Source organism: Octopus bimaculoides, chromosome 1, assembly GCF_001194135.2.
Source record: "Octopus bimaculoides isolate UCB-OBI-ISO-001 chromosome 1, ASM119413v2, whole genome shotgun sequence".
Classification (NCBI taxonomy): domain Eukaryota; kingdom Metazoa; phylum Mollusca; class Cephalopoda; order Octopoda; family Octopodidae; genus Octopus; species Octopus bimaculoides.
The window spans coordinates 163,623,268-163,628,891 of NC_068981.1; the positions used below are offsets into that span (position 1 = coordinate 163,623,268).

The window sequence follows — 5,624 nt, forward strand, 5'->3', positions numbered from 1 at the left end:
ATATATATATATATATATAAACACATATTCACATAACGCATATATACATGGGTGTCATGTTCGGTTATGGCATTTATTACCGCTGAAGATCAGTATGAATGTCACAACTATAGTTTCGTTAATTATGTATGTCCCATTCAGTTACGATCAATCTACACATAGACGCAGATACTCTCTCTCCCTCTCACTTTCTCCCTCTCTCTCTCTCTCTGTCATACGCACACACATACACACATTTATGTAGGCACACATTACTTCTTATCCTAGTTACTTCGGGTGTTGTACATGTTTTTCTTTCTGCGTACCCTGATGGAGCAGTTGCGACAAACCATACCTCCTCGCCCAGACATTTCCTTCTGAAATACCTTATCCAGTGTCCCTTAATATTTTTAAGACCTTAAGGCATGATTCGAACGAGATTTCGGTTTTTTTTTCTAGCAATTGTGGTGACCGCACTAAGACTCAATCGCTGGCTGAAGTATTTTAGGCTCTCCGTTTCCTGTAAGTTATGATATTTTCCTTTCACCGCACGTATCTTTCATTACTTAGTTTTCACGACTGCAGACAATATGAACACTACCCAACACTATTTGCAGGTCTTTGTAGAATGGTGGGACGAAATGACAATTGAATAGCATTTATATCTTTCATGCTTCTTCACTTAATTTGCTAGATTGGTTCTTTGTATATCTTCTATCTCTTACCTGCTTCAGTCATTGGACTGCCACCATATCTCCTCTAGAATAACTATTGCTTAACCATTTTCTCACACCGTCTCCGATGAAGGGTTATATAAAATATCCCGGAAACAGATGTAAGACCTTTTCTTTATAAATGTTCTGAAATCTTTCCCAGCCTTGGATTTTTATCTCATTCTGAAAAAATTTTTTTTTTATATATACGCATGCTGATATATGATCTACGTTGGACTCCTCATTCGCATAATCACTGAACCTGGAGCTTAACTATAGTCTGTCCATAGCACTTAGCATTACCTGACACCTTTGTCTTCTTGACACTATTACCTCTCATAATCCATATATTCATATATATATATATATATATATATATATATATACACGGCGGATTTCTTTTCAGTGTCCGCCTACCAGATCCACTCACACAGTTGTGGTCGCCCCAAGACAATAGTAGAAGACAGTTGCCCAAAGTGCCACGTAGTAGAACTCAATCCGGAACCTTGTAGTTGGGAAGCAAGCTTCTTGCATAGCCTCGCCTGCGCCTATTCAAACAGTCACACCTGATATGGTCACAGAAAATGACAAAGCAACCATACTCTGAGATGTGCCAATGCACACAAATAGAGAAATGAAGGTTAATAGACCAGATATAGTTGTCAGAGATCATCAAGAAAACAAAATGCCGTTTAATCGACGTATCATTCCCAACAGATGACAACGTATCTGCAAAAGAAACGGAGAAACTCTCATAATACAAAGATCTGGAAATAGCGATAACCTGAATGTGGAGCCTCAAAACAGAAACAATCCTTATAATAATAAATGCATGAAGTATGATTAAAAAACATTCAGACAAATTACATAACTAAAACACCAGGACTTACGAATATATACAACGTACAAAAGATAGCACTACTAGGCACCGCAGACATGCTGCGTTAAGTTCTTTCAATACAGTGAAAATAAGAGCACCACAGCAAACCGCAGCACATACCTGAGGCACACAGAGGATGATAGAGATGTAGCCCTCCTGATACAGGAAGGCCTCTAGGGATAATCGAGGAACCCCACTGTCCTAAATTTCCCTGAAACCCTAGGAGCAAGTGCTCTTTCCAATCCCTTCTCTCCGACTCACAGGTCTACACTTAGAGAAGTACCATTCACTCTTGTCATTTTCACAACTTTCACCCACTTTTCAATAAACTCACTCGAGGACAGCACTTCCCATTCCACTCTCAGTTTCCTTTTCAAGTAATAACTTGAAAAAGTCAATGAAAGCTCTACCAATGAGGAATATATTTGTTCTCATACCTTTCAACTTTGTCCACTAAATAACCTCTTTCGCCACAGACACTAGGCAAAGGAAAACTGCCTTGCCTGCCTGATTGAAGGAGGGCAACGGTGCGATCATCACTACAGACTCGGCCGACAGACAGATCCATCCCACACGAGACAGCAGCTGCTCAACATAACCCCACAGTTCAGCAATGCCCGGGCACTGAATGAGGGCGTGCAGAACGGGTTCGTCACTTTGACAACACATCCAACAACACAGCTGACAACACGTCCGTGGCTGTAGAGTTTATTTCGAACCGGTATTGCCCACCCCCGTAGCACTGCCAGGCCAAGGACATCTGGAAATTATCCATGATAGTTCCCGACTGGAAAGTCTTCCGGAACAGACTAGCCAGTTCGTTCTCCTCGGCGCCCAGAGCCTGCCGAGAACATCGTCGCACTTCCCCGCCACTAATCCTCTATATATTTCTAAATCAGAACTTCCAATAATAATGGGATGGGCTACTCGACCTGAAGAAAATTCTTACTGGGCCCCACCTGCAAGGTTATGCGCTGTTTATCTTGATATGAGATAACCATATCACGCACATAAGCTTGTGGTGCATGTAACTGGCGTACCCTTATCAGACGTAATCATGATGGGTATATTAGGCTTCGTATATTTCTACCCCAGTGTCACATCGATGGCATGCACGGCTCTGTCACTCAATAACGATAATAATAATCTTTTCTACTCTAGGCACAAGGCCCGAAATTATTAGGAAGGGGGCCAGCCAATTAGATCGACCCCAGTACGCAACTGGTACTTAATTTATCGACTCCGAAAGGATGAAAGGCAAAGTTGAACTCGGCGGAAATAATGATAATAATAATAACGGTTTAAAATTTTGGCAAAAGGCCAACAGGCTTTGAATGGGGCTAAGTTGATTAAATCGACCCCAGTGTTCAACTGATGTTGATTTTATCGACCTCGAAGTGATGAAAGGCAAAGTCGACCCCGACTGAATTTTAACTCAGAACGCACAGACGGACGAAATGCCACTTACGCATTTTGTCCGGTTGCTAATGATAGGAGAAAATGCTTTACAGTATAGTGCTGTTATGACTACATAATCTAATGTATCATCTTGCCTTCCTTTAAGAATGAAGGTAGTGACTGAAAAGAAATTTGACTACCAGTTCCAGCTGGTCGAGCGACCACACAGAAGCTCTCTCTCATCTAATTGTTGTACTGTTCTAGATACATGAACAATGTGTTCTCTAATGTGGGTTGGCCTTTATAGTGAATAGGGTCATCCTTTGCTCGGAAGTTGCTCTCTTCAGTTAATATCGAATAATGCAAATATCATTTAGTCTTACCTTCCTTACATTTCTCGTCGCCAGATCTTAGTCCAGTTGATATCGTTACATCGTTGCAGTCTTAAATGCTTTACCACCTTATCCTTTGATCATCTCCTCTTCAATCAGTGTCTTTCTTTACAAATAGTATCTCTTTGTCACAGATTTCTTTAATTACCTCGTCTCTTCAACTAATAGCTTGTAATACACACACACAAACACACAAAGATCTGTCTCATATATAAATATGCATTTATTATTATTATTATCACTGCGTCACGCTTTTCTTTTAATTGTCTGCTCTGTCCATAGGTGGTGCTGTGTGCAAAATTTATCGTCTGATTCTATTTCGTTTGATCTCTTCAATTGGTGTCTTCTTGTATTGCCTTTATAGCTTTATCATGTCTCCCTTTAATCGTTCGCTGTGCTTAGTTGATGTTATGTTGTTGTTATTGTGCTTTCTGTATTACTTTGTCGAGGTTTCTTTAGTGATCCAGTTTCCTTCGCATAGTCTCGTCTCATTTATCTGTTCATTATTTTGTATAGTAATTTTTAAACAATACCTCTCATTGGTTACAGGTTTTTGAACAGACCAGAGGATGGTTCATTGCATTTAGATGGCGCGTGTCACCGGAATTCCGGTTTCACCCCGATATACGAATAAAAAAAACAAAAAAATGCTCTCTCTCTCTCTCTCTCTCTCTCACACACACACACATACACACACACACACACGCACTTCTAAATTCCATTAACTGGGTACTGATCAGCCCAAGGCTATTATAGTAAACACTTGACTGTGGGTTCGAAACCGGAACTCCTTCGTAGTTATGAAACCTCAATACGTTTGTGTAATATCGGTTTAAAATTTTGGCACATGGCCAGCAATTCTGGGGGAGGTGGGTAAGTCAATTACATCAATCGCAGTGCTCAACTGGTACTTACTTTATCGGACCCGAATGGCAAAGTTACAGACGGACGAAGTGCCGCCTAATCATTTTGGCCAGCGTGCTAACGATTCTGCTTGCTTACTGCCTTCATTTTGTGCAATATCATTTACTATTTCGTTGTTCCTGAGTCTCAGATCCATTCTAAATAACCAGACCTATTTTTCTCATGGTATTCAGATGGTGTTCGGAGAGAGACTTTATTTCTCAAAATGGTAGGCTATGACCTGAGTGAAACTTTTAAGACGAAAGGCTGTGATTTAAGTGAGTTTTTTTTTTTTTTTTCAAAATGGTACGCTGTAACTATATATGTTTTCAGTTTAGGGTGGCGATCTGGCAGGATCACTAGCACGCCGGACGAAATGCTTAGCGGTATTTCATCTGCCGGTATTTCGTTCTAAGTTCAAATTCGACTGAGATCGACTTTGCCTTTCATCCTTTCGGGGTCGATTAAATAAATACCAGTTACGCACTGGTGTCGATGTAATCGACTTAATCCCTTTGTCTGTCCTTGTTTGTCTCCTCTATGTTTAGCCCCCTGTGGGCAATAAAGAAATAAATATGTTTTCAGTTTGATTTCAGGCGGTATTCAGAGAAATACTTTATTTCTCAAAATGTCAGGCTTTGATGAAAGGTTTTCATTTAAGTAAATTGTTTTCCAAAATCGTAGGTTGTGAGTTGAATGAAACTTTTTGAAGATATTAGGCTGTAATTTGAAGGAAACTGTTTTGGGGCTACAGCCACTATGATTTGAGCAAAACTTTTTCTTTAATAGCTGTGATTTGAATGAGATCTTTGAAAATGCAGGATGTGATCTGATTGAAATATTTTTAAACCGATTGGTGTCAGTTAAGTGAGAAGCTTTAATGACGTTAGGATGTGATTTGAGAGATATTTGTGTTTAGACTGAGATTTTAGTGAGGGATTTGATGGGCGCGATAAGGTGTGAAACTTTTTCAGGGTAATAGGCTGTGACTTGATTGTGACTTCAGCGTGTAGACTATCATCTGAGCGATTTGAGAAAAAAACTTTTTTTTTACTTTGATTTGAATGTGACTTTTATTTTTGACGACAAGGCTGGAATATTTTTTTCGTCAATCACGCCAAAAATAAAAATAAAAAATCATATATTATATTATATTATATTATATATATATATATATATATATATATTTGTCAGTAAATTACACAATATAAATGGGTAAAATTTATGGGTATATTAGGCTTCGTATATTTGTACCTCAGTGTCACTTCAATGGCATGCACTGCTCTCTCACTCAACAACGATAATAGTAATCTTTTCTACTCTAGGCACAAGGCCCGAAATTATTAGGGAGGGGGGCCA

At 39.4% G+C, this 5,624-nt stretch overlaps 2 long non-coding RNA genes across 3 annotated transcripts in view; one reads left to right on the forward strand and one right to left on the reverse strand.

Annotated features, from left to right (window-relative positions):
* LOC128249289 (uncharacterized) overlaps window positions 1-5,624 on the reverse strand; it is a 210,394-nt gene that overhangs the window by 58,862 nt on the left and 145,908 nt on the right. The gene's annotated exons all lie outside the window — the stretch shown is intronic.
* LOC128249290 (uncharacterized) overlaps window positions 277-5,624 on the forward strand; it is a 34,698-nt gene continuing 29,350 nt past the window's right edge. Inside the window, exon 1 of the long non-coding RNA XR_008265382.1 lies at window positions 277-501. This is a non-coding gene — a long non-coding RNA (uncharacterized LOC128249290). The remainder of the gene's footprint in view (window positions 502-5,624) is intronic.